This window comes from Sarcophilus harrisii, chromosome 1, assembly GCF_902635505.1.
Source record: "Sarcophilus harrisii chromosome 1, mSarHar1.11, whole genome shotgun sequence".
NCBI classification, from domain to species: Eukaryota; Metazoa; Chordata; class Mammalia; order Dasyuromorphia; family Dasyuridae; genus Sarcophilus; species Sarcophilus harrisii.
In genome coordinates, this window is record NC_045426.1 from 665,494,716 (window position 1) to 665,509,955 (window position 15,240).

Consider the following 15,240-nt stretch of genomic DNA (forward strand, 5'->3'; position numbering starts at 1 on the left):
CTAAAACCATTACATTAAATTCTAATCCCTATATTTATGCACACATGCATTTTTGATTTCCTTCAAAGCTAATTGTACAATAATTCAGAGTCTGATTCTTTTGTACAGCAAAATAATGTTTTGGTCATGTATACTTATTGTGTATCTAAGTTATATTTTAATATATTTAACATCTACTGGTCATCCTGCCATCTAGGGAGGGTGGGGGTAAGAGGTGAAAAATTGGAACAAGAGGTTTGGCAATTGTTAATGCTGTAAAGTTACCCATGTATATATCCTGTAAATAAAAGGCTATTAAATAAAAAAAAAGAAAAAAAAGAAAGTGCTTTTGCATATATAGGAGAAGTCATAATAAATAATATTAAAATTATTTTGAAATGATTGCCTCAATCGATGCAATTGATTAACCTGGTCCTGGTATTCTAAGAGAAGCAGGGAGCCACGATATTGCTCTACGTGGCAGTCACTAGAGGGCGCGCGTGGCCTTTGGCAGGTTTCCCAGAATCTGCTGGCCCAAGAAGGAGAGCTGAAATTTTTTATTCCGAACTTCTTTTATTACAGATGGAAAATTTCAGGTCCAGAGAAATAAAGTGGCTTATTTGAAGTCACACAAAGAATCCGAACTGCACTGTGTACATGAACAATCTTGTATGAGCTCACAAATGTTTTCTAAATGCTATGAGTAGGTGTTATTAGACCCATTTTACAGAAGAAAACAACCAAGATCAGAGAGATGATATGGTTTGTCTGGGGTTGGATGTCTAATACAGCCTCTGAGGCTAAATTCAAACTCAAATTTTCCTGACTATAAATCCAGAACTACTGCTCTATCCTACCAGGCTCTTGTAGAAAGCACTCAAACTAACAGATTTCTATGGAGAGGTTTAGCTAGAAAAGATTTTCTGAAATGAAATATTGTATTGAAATGCCTTTTGCAAACTCCAAAGGCCAGCAATTATAAGGCAGCTAGGTAACAGGGAGAATACGCTGGTCTTGGAGTCAGGAAAATCTTAGCTCAAAACCTGCCTTAGAGATGTGTTGGTTCCAGCTCATATTTGTTCCCAGAGCTAATTGTTAAATTTTCAGTATTAGTATTTATACTTCAAATACTACAAATGCTACAAGTAGCAAATACTACAAATTGGGCCTTGATATATTGTTTTATTGATTATTTAGATTTAAGAAAGTTAGAAAATATTAATAATGAGATTAAACTTAAAAGTATGTCCTGCTAGACGTTTGCCAGTCTATCTCTGCCTCAGTTGTTTATGAGCTGAGTAATCCTGGGTAAATCTCTTAACCCCTTGGGTCCTTAGTTTCAATATGGCAATATCTCCCAGACCTTTAACTAGCAATCTTTTCATTGAGGCAAGCAATACACAATATGTCCTCAGTCTAGTTAGAAGTGGGGAGCTCAGAGCAGATTAGGATACAGAAATCTTATCTAGCAGTTTTCTCAGTTAATTATCCTTGATAACTAAGTAAAAAGTCCAGTTGTTTCTATGTTGTAAAAAAAAAATCAACAAACTAAAACAAGACTAAAAGTCTTGTCATTGCCCTCTGGAAATTTCTTCATCCTGTGGTAAAGCCTCATCCCTCCCTTCCCTTGTGTAACCCTTGTTACACTTTTCTTTTCCAACTTCTAAACTCTATGATTTCCACTCTACCCCAATTCAGACTCCCTTCTCCAGCCTTCCCTGTGAGTAAGATACCAGATACCCACATGCTTTGGAGCCTCAGATTACCTGCGTCTGAGAGATCCTCTGGGTTCTGAGAATGAAGAATCTCTCCAATTACTCTCCAGATGGGCTTGGTGAGGGTAGGGATCAGGTGAGTATATGACTCGCTGTTGCCTTCCTTTGTTATTGTTGTTCACTTGTTTCTGTTGAATTCCACTTTTGTGATTGCATTTGGGATTGTCATGGCAAAGATACTGGAATAATTTATCATTTCCTTCTCCAGCTCATTGTACAGATGAGGAGGCAAACAGGGTGAAGTGACTCTCACAGGATCACACAGCTGGGAAGTGTCTGAGGCTGGATTTGAACTTCCAGGCCCAAAACTCTATCCCCTGAACTATCTAGTTGCCTTAGTTACCCAGAAGGGGAATGGGGATATTTATCTTTTATAAATTATAAGTGCTTTAAGGATGAGGGCTATTTTAGTTTAATGCTTGTCGCTTTTGTACCTAGTACAATGCCTGGAACATAGCTGGTAATTAATAAGTCTTTTGGAATTAAATTGCATTGGGAATCGAGCCTCCCTTGCTGGGTTGCCTAGCAGATATCTCAAACTGGATGCCCTGTGGATATCCCAAAACTTTCCATTTCATTTTTGTAAAATCTCCCCAATACACCCCCTTCTCCCTTCTGGCACTGCCGTCGAGTACCCTCATGCCTGGTTCATTGCAATACCACTCTTGGTCTGCCTGTCTCGAGTCTCTCCTCACTGCAATCTGTCTTATATTCAGCCACGGATGTGATTTTCTAATGCACAGTCCAATCACATCACATACACAAACACTCACATGCACACACACACTCAGTAAACTCCAGGAATTCCATATTGCCTCCAGGATCCAATACAAAATACTCCATTGGCATTCAAAGCCTTCTGTAACCCAGCCCCCTTCCATCTTTCCAGCAAAACATCTTGCTGATGTGACACAACTCCTGGGGAACAGGGTCCTTTGACTGTGGCTGAAGAGGGGGACGGGGTAGGAGGTCAGATAACGTGCCCAAGATCACACAGTTAGTCATTGGTAGAGTCAAGATTCAGTCTCAGGCCTTCTGACTCCGAGGCTTGGGTTTATAAATTCCTTAAACTGTCTCCCTTTCTTCCACTTCCCATTCTTCCAAATTCAGTTCAGGTGTTTTTCAGTCAAGCAGCTGACTTTTTGTGATCCCCTTTGGGGCTTTCTTGGCAGAGATACTGGAATGGTTTGCCATTTCCTTCTCCAGCTCATTTGACAGATCAGGAAACCAAGGCAACAGGATTAAATGACTTGCCTAGGTTGGATTTGAACTCAGTTCTTCCGGCATCCACACCCTGAGTGCTATCTACTCTACCCCCTAGTTGCCCAAATCCTGGGCTATCAGGAAATCTACAGTTGGGATTGACTGGCTTATAGCAAGACCTTATAAGGCGTTTTGCTGAGCAAAATATAACAACAAATAATTGTATGTGGTGTCCCACAGATGTAAAAAATAAACCTAGGCATGTGGGCCAGGTAGGTGGAGACCTTGACCCTTTTAGTTTATCTTTGGTTTTGGTTCAAATTCACGCGTTGCCAAACCAGAAAATGTCTTATGAATATTTAGGAACATCAGAATCCTAAATCAGATGGTTGTCTGTAGCATATATCTTTGCTCTCCACCCAGATATGAGAAAAATAAAGCTTAAACTTAACATGGGGATGCTCTGCCAGGCTTTTGTTGATTGGGTGTGATGGTTATGACTGAGGCTACCCTTGTCAGGAACAGGCTTTTAGCAACTTTACTCGAGCAGACCGAAAAGCAAATGGCTCAAGCAGCCGGTAAAGAGATCCCAGGAGAGACTATGACCAGCTCGGGGAGAGTGCCCTCACTTGGGGTCCAGAAATGGGGAAATCATCCTTCCAAACATATCCCCCATGGGAGGGCCCCTCATTATGATTTTCTATGCATGCTCAATTTCCCCATAATATATTGTAGCAGAGAATATACCTTAAGCTTATGTTCTATTGCAAATTAATGTTCTATTGTATGCTACTTTGTAGCTCAATACCCAGGCTCAAAGGAGTCAGGTTCCTATGTGGATACTACAATCTAAGAACTCAGATAAGCTGCAGATGATGATGAAGAAACTCCAGCCATGTGAGGAGTGGCTGGAGGGAATTTTTGTTGTTGTTCAGTCATTTTGGGGGGCTAAACTAAACACGTTGTGACTCCATTTGGGGTTTTCTTGGTCAAGTTACTGGAGGGGTTTGCCATTCCTTCTCCAGGTCATTTTACAGACGGGCAAACTGAGGCAAACAGGGTGAAGGGACTGGCTCAGGATCACAGATAGTGAGTGTCTGAGGCCAGATTTGAATTCAGGAAAATGAGTCATCCTAACTCCTAACTCCAGGCCTGGTACTCTAGTCACTGGGTCACCTCCCTGCCCTTTTCAAAGAAAAAGATCTCTTTGATAATAAGAATAATAGCATTTATTATGTGCCAAGCACTATGCTAAATGCTTTATAAATATTACTAAATCACTATATAATATAGTTAATGTTATATCTTATATATATATCACATCCTGTTATGTTATATCATCATAGTTATATATATTATATATTATATATATACATATATATATATACACACACATATATAGTTGGATTGTAATATATAAAAATTATCCTTACTGGTGGTGAAGATCTGATGAGAGCAGAGGCCAGTGGAACTGTCACCTCCCTGTGTACTTTCCTAGTGCTGCCCTAGGGACAGTGTATGTGTGGGTGGGTAGGCATGCCTCTGTGTGTGTGTGTATGTACATGCTGTGTGTATGCTTGTGCACCCTGCGTGCATGTTGTGCGCTTGTTTGTGTGTACATGCATGTGTGCTAGTGAGTGTACATGCTGTGTGTGCATGTGTGCATGCTTGTGTGCCCTGTGCGTGTGTGCATGCTTGTGTGCCCTGTGTGCATGCATGTGTTCTAGTGAGTGTACATGCTGTGTGTGCATGTGTGCATGCTTGTGCTCCCTGCATACATGTGCACCTGCATGCTTGTGTATGCTTTTGTGTGCCCGTGTGTGCATGTGTGTGCATGCATGTGTTCTGAGTGTACATGCTGTGTGTGCATGTGTGCATGCTTGTGCGCCCTGTGCATGTGTGCATGTGTGCATGCTTGTGTGCCCTGTGTGCATGCATGTGTGCTAGTGAGTGTACATGCTGTGTGTGCATATGTGCATGCTTGTGCGCCCTGTGCGTGTGTGCATGTGTGCATGCTTGTGCGCCCTGTGTGCATGTGCACGTGCATGCTTGTGTGCCCTGTGTGCATGCATGTGTGCTAGTGAGTGTACATGCTGTGTGTGCATGTGTGCATGCTTGTGCTCCCCGCATACATGTGCACCTGCATGCTTGTGTATGCTTTTGTGTGCCCGTGTGTGCATGCATGTGCGCTAGTGAGAGTTCATGCTTGTGCACCTGTGTGCATGTGCACGTGAATACTGTATGCTTGTGTGCATGTTTGTGCACCCGTGGGTGCATGCCCTGCATGAATGCATGCATGTTTGTACATTGCATACTTGTGCGTGCCTCTGCGTGCTCGTGTCTATTCCAGGCCTGCGCTGCCCCGGCTCAGACCCAGTGTCCCGGGCACTCCAGCTCCTCCCATCACCCAGTTCACCGGCCCTTCGCTAGGCGGAGCTGTCTCCTGTGACTTTAGCAGAGAAGAAGCAGGTTCTGAGGGAAGTGACTGGGAAAGAGGCCATAGGTTCGAATCGCTGCCCCCACCACTAACCAGTCGTTTCCGCTCCTTTGGCCTCAGTTTCTTTATCTGTCAAATGGGTCGGACTAGGCCAGAGCTGAGGCCGACAGCAGTTTCCTGTCCCCACCCCCCGCAGCTAAGGAAGCGAGAGGGCGGAGGAGGCGCAGCCTGGCACTCAACAGCTATGTGACCTTGGGTAATTCATTCACTTCCCTTCTCTAGCCCTTAGTTTCCTCCTTTCCAGAATGGGGGGAGGGGCGTTGGGCTGGGCCAGGTTGAAAGGCCTCTGAAGACTTTTGCTGACTCTGCAAACCCAGAGGACCTGGTTAAATTTCAGGGGCCTGGTCCCTCCGCCTCTCCCAGCTCCGCGCGCTGGGTGACCCGACGGCGGGCCCTTTAAGAAGAAGTAGATCCGGTTCCGGGCTCTGCGAGGGGCGGGGCGGAGGAAGGGAGGGGCGGAGGAAGGGAGGGGCGGGCCGCCGATCACTTCTCTCGGAGCGCTCCGCGAGGCTCGCCGAGTTCCGCGACGCAGAGTTGATTGGGACCTGTGGCGCGCCTGCGCAGCTGGGCGGTGGTTGGTCTGCGAAGCGAGGGGCGTCGCGAGGCTGGAGCAGGTGAGAGGGGCGAGGCCGGGGCGGGGGAGCGCGCGAGTCCTGACAGCTGGAGGGCGGGGAGGGAGGGCTCGGCGGCCTCCGGCCTCTGGGGAGGGGTCCTTGCCGGGGATGGGGGTCCTCCCGGCGCGCCCCGGTCACGCGAGGCCTCTCCGGGGAGAAGGGCCTCGGGAAGGGTCGGCCCGCTCCGGAGAGCGGGGGAGGGGACGTGCCCACCAATCTTGGGGAGACCTCCCCGGCTTCGAGGCCAGGCTGGGTCCCCGGCCTCGGTTTCCCCGGCTGTAACATGAAAGCGTTAACTCCTTACCTCAGTTTCCCCTTGTTTGCGAAAGGAAGGGGAAGGAGGTGTTGTCCCTGGAACGCGTTTTCTTTTGTTTTTTTAATTGGAACTTTTACTTCTTTAATTTAAAAATATATATATTTTAATTCAAATTAAAATAGCTTTTCCTTTATAAAAGCGTTTCCTTTAAAAACATCGTTCTGGGAAGTCTTTGCCAGACTGAGTGCCCCCACGAGGCGGTCTCAGGAGCCCTTGCAGCCCCTCTTGGGGTCCTCTGTAAATCGTGGCTTTCCTTCCTGACCCTCAGTTTCCTCATCTGTAAAATCAAAAGCTTGTGTCATGTCATCCCCGGAGAACTAGCAAATTGTCAGAAACCTTGGTCTTCTCCGGATCAAACGTCAGGCTCTGCGAGTCCGGTAACCAGGCCCGCCTTTTGGGGGCTCCCCGGAGTGGTCTTTACCTCCCCCTTCAGGAAAGTGGCAGACAGTGAGAGGAGGGACACAGCCCGGCAGCCGAGGCCTGGAGAGCAGCCTCGAGGGTCTCATTGAGGGTTCTGGGGGCCTTGGGTCACGGCTGATGCTGTTGGAGTGCTCTCTGACCTCATCTCTGCTCCTTAACTTGTGAGACACGGGGAAATGTCCCCCCAGACTCTGAGCGCGAACTTTGTATTTTCTTGGTATTTAACAAATACGCCTTTTTAAAGCTGAAAGTTGCAGAACTTTTATTTTTTAAAGTAAAAACCTTTAAGAGATTTGGCTGTTGGGGTGGGTGGTATTTTCTGAGAAAGGGGGAAGCATCCAGTGTTTGTCCTGGTAGTGGCAATTATAAGTAGTCCAGATGACAGATTAGGCCCATACTACTTTAATTTTCTCTTTTTTGGGGGGGCAAGGGGGTACTAATTTTGTTCTTCCTTAGGAAAGCCCTATGCCAGAAATCCCCATGCTGGAAATCCCCACTGTGTTGGTATATTAAGCATCTTGATGTTTTTCCCCCTTTACAAAAATAATTCCCAAGTGTATTTTTAGTGACCTTAATTTTCTGAATTGTGTGAAGTAACTTTCAACTTCCTTCCCTATTGGTTCAGATTAGCTAAGGTTTTTGGTTGGGGATTTTGGGTTTTTTGGTATTAATTTGTTGAAGGGAGTTAGATACTTAAAAACTCTTAGTGTCAGATTTTTACCATTAGAATTAATATAAACTAGTCAAGTGATTACAGAGCCTCCTGAGAATGAATCTTTAAATTTTACTTCCAACTTTGACATTGAATAAATGCTTCAGTTTCTTTGTTAAAATAGGAATAATATTCAACAACAACTTTTTCTAAGACTTTAAGTAAGTATTTAAGCCATATGTTTTGGGTACTTTGATGATTGTAGAAATGCTAATTTTAGTACATTATGTTTTTAGAGATTGTTTTTAAATCAGTTTTAAAAGTAGATTTTTATTGATATCCTGTTTTTATATCAACTAATTTCACCCGTATCCCTTCTCCTTTCCCCTCAGAGAACTCATCACATATAACAATGAACTTTTTTAAGAAAGAAAAAAAAAAAAGCAAAATTTAGCAAAAATATTTAATAGATTGAAAAATCTGGCATTATATACCACATCCTCTTCCTCTCCCCTCACTTCAACAAAGAGATTAGGAGAGGGTGTCTTCTCATGTCATTGCTTTGGGATCAAGCTTGTTCTTTATGATTTTGCATGTCATTTAGATTATTTTGTGGTTATTCACATTGTTGTAGTTTTTTGTGCGTGGTATGTTCCTTACTCTACTTACTTGACTTTGCATCAGTTGATGTCTTTTCATGTTCCTGTATTCATATTCATCATTTCTTCGAGAAAAGTGAAATGATTTTCTAAACAATTTTATTGGTATTTTTTAAAAGTAAAATTGTTCTCTGCACTATATTATTTTACAAATTTTATTAATAGGTAACTTTGAGGGGACTTTTTTTTTCATCGTAATTGTTTTGTAAGGGTGAGAGTTAAAAAAGTTTACCAAATCTAAATTTTAAAATTTAAATTTGTGTGTATTTCTGTATAGACACATATAGACAGACGTGTATGTGTATACATATAAAACAATACTTTTGGAGCTTTAGAATCTTTGTATATGTGTGTGTGTGTGTGTGTGTGTGAGAAAAAGAGAGAGAGAGAGAGATTGATTCTTCCTGTTTTCCTGGAATTTAGAAATTCAATTACTAAACCAGACAAAAGGTGAATCAGACAGTCGACTGAGGGGTGGGTAGAATTGAAAGAAAATCTTCACTGGATGCTCCCCAAAGCATTTTAGCCTAACTTTAAGGGCTAAATAAGAATCTCTATGATAATCAATTGCCTTTTCTGATTTTAGAGTACTAGATATCTTTTTGTGATTTATTTATAACTAAGCATAGATTTTTGTCTTGATTTGAGTTTTCCTTGAATATTTAAAAGTATCTTGTGATTTTTCCATGGAGTTTTTTGATCCTTTTCTATTGGGGTTAAAAAGCAAAGACTACTCCAGAATTATTGACAAGATAAGAACTAATCCCCCAACCCACATCTCCCAGTAATACTTCATGTTTTATGAGACCTACCTCTGATCTAATTTGTTAGGCCATTTTGAGGACAAAAATAGTTTTTAAATGTTTTCATATCAGTTTTTCACTTAGCACTTTGCCAATTAAAAAGTGTCCAAATACCTCTATCTGTTAGAATAAAGGGTATAAGAGATATATCTTTGGGTAGATATATTAGGACAAGAACCAGTGCTTTAGAAGAACTAAACTTGATTTTTTATTTTGATTACAACTTATGTGACCATAGGTAAATCTTTTCTATGTTCTTCCACAATTTTTCTACTTTAACAATGGAACAAGACATAGAGTTAATAGCGGCAGATAGAATGCCAGGCCTGGGGTCAGGAAACACTTGAATTCAAGTCCAGCCTCAGACACTACTACCTGTGAGACCCCAGGCAAGTCAGTTAACCTTTTGTCTCAGTTTCCTCATCAGTAAAGTGAGACTAATAATAGTATCCACCTTCAAAAGTTGTGAGATCAAATAGGTATTTTTAAAGTGTCTGGTACATAGTAGGCACTTTATAAATGTTAACTCTTATTATTATAATAATCCTTGACTTGATGTGAAGATTTGTGTACATTTATTATGTACACTGAGTTTTTTCCTCCCCCAGGTTGTTGTTTATATATTCTTAATTAATGGTTTTAAAAGGGTTTAAATCAGACTTTTGGATTTCATTACCCCAATGGTTAAAAAAAATTGAGCAAGTATCCCAACTGTATGAATACTTTTTGAAAATTGTATATATGCACTAGGATATGACTTATTCTGTCTCACCCAAATCAAAAATAGTGAAGGGGTGGACCTGAAGCTTTTACTCTTGAAGCCATTCTGAGAGTTAAGCCTGTTTACAGCCCTAAGGTCTGTACTGGTGGGAAAGAATTTTCCCATTGGCACCTGCATGGCTTATATATATATAGGCTGTGAGTACTCACCTAGCAGCTGGCTAGTAACTGCTCTGAGGGGACTCCATAAGAGGGTGCAACCTTGGGATAAAGAAGGGTGGAGTAGCTTTGTTGGAGACCAGTCCCATATTTGCATACTGAGGAAAGGTTGAGATTCAGATTCTTTTTCTACCCTCTTGATTAGTTTTGCTCTTGTAACACCCCCACTATTGACTTAGAAATCTCCAGGAAAAATTATTAAATTGGGAACTGGAATGATCAGCTTTTGTCTGGTATGTGAAGAGAACCCTGAGCCTGGAGTCAGAGAGTCTGGATTCACCTCTCACTTTTGGCTCTGACCATGGGAAACTCACTTCATTCCTGGAACTTCATTTCACTCAAAAGCAAAATGAGAGAATCTAAGAGGATGGTTTTTGAGGCAGATCCCTTCCAGTCCTTCCTCTGTGAACCTATGAAAACAAAGCTAATACTATAGGAGACAGAATGGGCAAGGCCATTGCTTGTAAGTTACTCCTAAGTAAAATCTTAAGGAAAAGGCTGGGAGATAATGAGCATATCACTTCTACTGCAACAAGAAGCCTTCTACAGGCACCAGTAAGGACACACAGGGAATGCACTGGCCAGATAAACAGAAGAAGACGTAATGTTGTAAAAATAAATGTCAGGAGTACTAATACTAGAATGAACTAAGGCTAATGAAGGAAATAGAATGGCAAAAAGTCTGGGTCTTTTAAATCTATATTGGGAGAGAAAGAGGGATCAGAGAAGGGACAGAAGCTTTGCTTGAGGAGGAGGGATGATGAGAATTGACAACAGATTACAGAGCTTCTCAGTTCTCCTTTTGCTTCTATTTCCATTGCCAATGAGATAATATCTGTGAAATGATAGGCAATAAGTGCTTTTTCCCTTTCTCCTTCCTTAACTTTCCCTCATTGAAATAGAAAAAAAATTCACTAACAGGGTTGATGCCAAAAAACTGTAGCAATGGTTAAGATAGCATCTAGTTCATTAATTTAGATTACTTGGCTTATATTAACTCCCTCTTAGGGTACAGAAAGAATTGGAAGATATGATTGATCTTTTTGTGGTGCAGAGAAATGGAAATTGATGGGGGATGCCAATCAATTGGGAAATGGCTAAACAAGTTGTGTTTACATGTGATGGAAAACTATTATGCTATAAGAAATGATGGGAAGGATTCTTTTAGAAAAGTCTGACATGACTTACATGAGCAGATACAAAGTGAAGTGAGCAGAGTCAGAACATTGTATGAAATAATAGCAATATTGTATGATAATCTGCTATGAATGACTTAGCTATTCTCAACAATATAGAGATCTAAGACAATTTTGAAGGACTTAGGAAGATGAATGCTGTTTACTTCCAGAAAAAAAATTGATGGAGTCTGAATACAGATCAAAACATAATACTTTTTACTTTGTTTATGTGTATATGTGTGTTTTGCTTTACAATATGACTAATATTGAAGTATGTTTTGCATGACTGCACATGTATAACCTATATTAAATTGACTGCCTTCTGAATGAGGTGGGAGACAAAGAGATTATTTGGAGTTCACATTTTTAAAAAAATGAATGTTACAAATGTTTTCACATGAAATTGTAAAAAGTAATAAAATATTTAATTAAAAATATATATAGTTCCTGAGCTAGTATCAGTAATAAAAAAAAAAAAATTGAAAGATCATGATAAAAAGAAAAGGCCCCACCATTTTGGAGAAAGACAAATGACCTAATTTTCAAGAGTTAAGTCTGTAGGCCAGCAACCTTAACTTTGATTCCTGGGGAAATTCTGGAATGGATTATCAAAGAGATAGCTAACATTTCAAAAAAGAAGTTATAAATGAACCAATCAGACTTTTTTTTTTTTTGAAAGCACCTACTATATGTCAAGTGTTTTGCTAAGTGCTGGGGAAACAGTGAGCAAAAACTCACAGTCTAGTGGAGGAGATAATATGTAATAAATATATACAAACAAACTAAATGAAGGATGAAAAGGAAATGACTAAGAGGGAAAGCACTAAAATTAGGAGGGGTTGGGAAAGATTGCCTGTAAAAGATGATATAGAGAGCTAGCATGGTTTCTTCATGATAGGATTGCTAACTTTATAGATAAAGGGAATGCTGTCATTGTAGTTTGCCTAGATTTTAAGAAAGCTTTTGAAAAAATGTTTCATGCTACCTTTGTATCGACAGTGGAAAAATAAAGATTAGATGATACTATAATTAAACAGCTAGGTGTTGCAGTAGATTGAGTGTTGGCCTTGGAATTAGAAGAGCTTGAGTTCAAATCCAGCCTCAGACAGTTACTAGTTTTATAACCTTGGATAAGTCACCTAACCATCATCTGCTTCAGTTTCCTCATCTGTGGTTCTATTTTAGTTTTCATTATAATAGTCATTGTGAAAACTTTTTTTCCTGGTTTTGCTTACTTTGACTATCATTTCTTAAAAGTTTCAGTGTTTCTCTGAATTTCTCTTTCATCACAAAAAAAAAAAATGCTACTTTGAATATTACGGTATTTATGGGACATTTCTTTCCAACTTTTTACTTCCTTGGAGATAATATATGCTCTGTGTTAGCATCATTATGTCATAAGATATCAAGAGCTTAATGCTTTTTATTGCATTTTCAAATGGTTTGCCAGAGTAAATGATAAATAGGCCTTGTCACCCTGGACAAATCACATCACCTCTCAGTGTCCTAGGCAACTCTGGCTAGAAAGCAAGAGCTTATCTTCTTTAATATGGGAGTTCTAGCCCAAATTTCCCCCAAAGATACTCCCAGCACAAAACGTGACAGTGTTCGACCAGTTTAGAGCTCTGTAATGGATTAATGTTAGAATACTCATTTTGTTAATACCAGTATTCTTCCAGTGTTGTGTTTGTGTGACTTAGGGAACATTGTATGTTCTGAAAAAGAAAGTAAATCACTACATGATGGATGTAAGTAGGCTCCAGCTCAATACAAGCAAGGAACTGCATAGTGAAGAGGATGTCATCAAAGAATTGCTTGGGTGGAAGAGAAGATTGGGTTAATCAGAAGGTAAGGAGGAGAAATGATTAGTCATTAGCTCATGTATTACAGTGATGTCCTTGCAGTATTAAGAGAAAGGCCCTGAGCACTTTGTGAAGATCCCCCATGGCAGAGTTATGGCATTGTTGGAGGGATTTCACACACTGAAAAATCCACCAGTTCTTTGGAGTGTTTGAGTAAACAGAAAGCCCACCGTGGAACGGCTTAAGTATACAAGTATAGGTCAATGTAGGCAGCATTAGGCAAACACCACTCTAATGAAATCACTATCCCCCTCAACAGAGCAGCATAGAGAAAGGGATTAAAGAATGATAGTAATGGGCAATCTCATGGAGAAGACAGAAATGTTCAATAGTTTTGATGCGTTTCTATTCTGACTCTTTGAAAATTGATGTGTAGTATATGCATGGTAAAACTTTATCATAGTATTTATTTAAATCAGAACATTCCATTTCCTTATCAAGCCGGTCACAGAGTTCTGTGTTATGTTACTATTTTTTAGCATATATCTTTGGAGGGAAACCGCTGCTCATATTTTATAAATTGTGAAGTGCTATATAAATAAAAGTTATTATTTTGTCATAGTACATGGGAATAAGATCCCTAAAGAATAATGAGATTGTGAAGGAATAGGAAATTGACAGGCTTGAATAATTTTTCACTTTTCTCATTTTTCCCATTTTAAAGTAAAAAATGTTAAGGGAAATTATGGGAATAAATTCAAGATAAAATTCTTTTAGAGTTAATGGAGAGTTCTAAACATGGAATTTATGAACTTGTTTAAAAATATTTCAATATCATTTTCCTATATAATCCTATGTATTTTATTTCATGTACTTTGTCATATGATTTTTATTGGAATAAATATTACATTGAATTAGAAGTTCCCACTATCTTTTTTTTTTTTAATCTGTTTCCCCCTCTTCCATGTAGGAGAAAAATTAAGAAAATTATCTCATGGTAAATATCTTACTAGAGTGATTTCTACATCCTTGTTAATGTCTGACAGAATTGCAACTTTAAAATCTAAATATTCTAAAATATAAAAACTTTATAAATAAATTTTAGATTACTAAAGATTACAGTCCCAAAGGATTACTTTTTTACAAATAGAAAAAGTACACATCTTTTTTCTCATGCCATTCTCCCATGATACTCTGCTTCTGGTAGTCTTTTTTGACATGGCTATAGAGCATAACAGCAGTTTCTGTGACTTGAAATTTGTAATTATTTTTAGACCATTTGGAGTGAGAGGGTTTTTTTTTCCTCTAAGCATTTGAGCCCTTGTATAAAATTTTAAAACCTAACAACTAATAGCCTAAAAACAAACATTTTATAAATAGTTTGCAACTAACAAGAGGATATAAAGAGCATAGACAACCGGAAGGAAAGGGATACATTTTGGTGTGTATCTCTGTCTTTCTGAACCTCACTTAGGGAGGGGTCAGTGTTGGTTTGTTTTGTAAAAACCATATGAGGAATTACTTAAAGAAAAAGGGGGAAGTTTATTCTTATTAGCTTGTTTGGTTTCTTAGCACAAGTGCCCTTCCTATCTCAAGTGGAATAGCTGGGAAAATGAAGGTAATAGTTTTCCTTATAATTTGTTTAGAAATTTATTTAGCACATTATTTTTCCTTGGAAAGGTATATGTCTGGATATATATACTTTTTATGCTTAATTCTTAACCCAAAGTTCTCAACAGAGCAAGAAAAAAAAAAAAAAAGAAAGAAAGAAACACTTTGGAGTCAGTGTGACAGTTTCCTTTTTGAAACCTTGTACCCATTTATTGTGACAACTAGCTAAGTACCAGCATAATAAAATTTTATTGCCCAAGTGATTAAGCCAAACTTCTTATTTTATAGAGGAAAATATTTAGATTTTCAGAGAAAAAAATAGCCATTGAGCAAAAGCTAACATTTCTATTCCTATTCCCCCCCACCCCCAAAACATCCTCCCCTCCCATAGTTTTTCAAAGGAAGAGACAGCTTCTATATAAGGTAGTTGCTATATGGCAGTGAGATGAATACTTGTTTTCTTTTAGAATGCCCCACTAAATATACTACACACCTCTCAGATTGGCTAAGATGACCAAAAAAAAGATAATGAAGAATGTTGGGGAGTATGTGGGAAAACTGGGACACTAATACATTGTTGGTGGAACTGTGAATGGATCCCACCATTGTGGAGAGCAATTTGGAACTATTTCAAAAAACTATCAAACTGAGCATAACCTTTGACCCATCAGTGTTCAAACTGTGCATACCCTTTGATCCAGCAGTGTTTCTACTGGGCTTATATCCCAAAGAGATCTTAAAGGAGAGAAAGGGACCCACATGTGCAAAAATGTTTGTGGCAGCCCTTTTTGT

The 15,240-nt window shown here is 39.6% G+C and overlaps 1 protein-coding gene across 2 annotated transcripts in view; it reads left to right on the forward strand.

The window, feature by feature from the left end:
• The first annotated feature begins 1,665 nt into the window (after positions 1 to 1,665).
• The window catches only part of MOB3A (MOB kinase activator 3A), a 42,701-nt gene continuing 29,126 nt past the window's right edge, over positions 1,666 to 15,240 (forward strand). The window contains exon 1 of one of the 2 annotated variants that reach the window (XM_023496850.2): positions 1,666 to 1,830. The gene's annotated coding sequence lies outside the window, so the exon portion shown is untranslated. Of the gene's footprint in view, positions 1,831 to 5,955; positions 6,069 to 15,240 lie in introns of those variants that run through there. The other variant, XM_003760795.3, reaches the window with a different exon arrangement.